The sequence below is a fragment of the Carlito syrichta genome, unplaced genomic scaffold (assembly GCF_000164805.1).
Source record: "Carlito syrichta isolate Samal-C Ts95f unplaced genomic scaffold, Tarsius_syrichta-2.0.1 Scaffold143274, whole genome shotgun sequence".
NCBI lineage: Eukaryota > Metazoa > Chordata > Mammalia > Primates > Tarsiidae > Carlito > Carlito syrichta.
In genome coordinates, this window is record NW_007087370.1 from 49,689 (window position 1) to 50,208 (window position 520).

The 520-nt window shown below is 50.0% G+C and overlaps 1 protein-coding gene across 1 annotated transcript in view; it reads right to left on the reverse strand.

Moving 5' to 3' along the window:
- Positions 1-520, reverse strand: part of FBN3 (fibrillin 3) — a gene marked incomplete at its 5' end in the record, with an annotated part of 49,335 nt that overhangs the window by 43,653 nt on the left and 5,162 nt on the right. The window lies entirely within an intron of this gene.

Below are 520 nucleotides of genomic sequence, written 5' to 3' on the forward strand. Positions count from 1 at the left end.
ACTCACCTCAGCCTCCCAAAGGCGCGGGATTACAGGCTGAGCCACCGAGCCCGGCGGTCTGGGCTTTCAAGGGACCAGCCCACATCCAGACAGCCACCAAGTGTCACCTCGTTAGAACAAGAGATGCTCCCATCACCCACAACACTCCAAGGGATTCAGAGCTCTATCTATATCAAGAACCAGGATGAAGACCAAAATACTGCCGACCCTCAGTATCTGCCAGGGATTGGTTCTGGAACCTTCCTCGGCCACCAAAATGTGAGGATGCTGGAGTCCCTGATAGAAAGTGGCATGGGATTTGCATATAACCTATACACTTCGCCCCATATGCTTTAAAAATCATCTCTAGATTACTTGGTAATACCTAATATGGTGTAAATGCTGTATTGTTTTTATTTGTATTATTTTTGTTTGTTTTTTTGTTTGTTTTCTGAGTTGGAGTCTCACTCTGTCGCCCAGACTGGAGTGCAGCGGCCGCTCCCGGCCACCGGAGCCTCGACCTGGTGGGCTCCGGCGATCC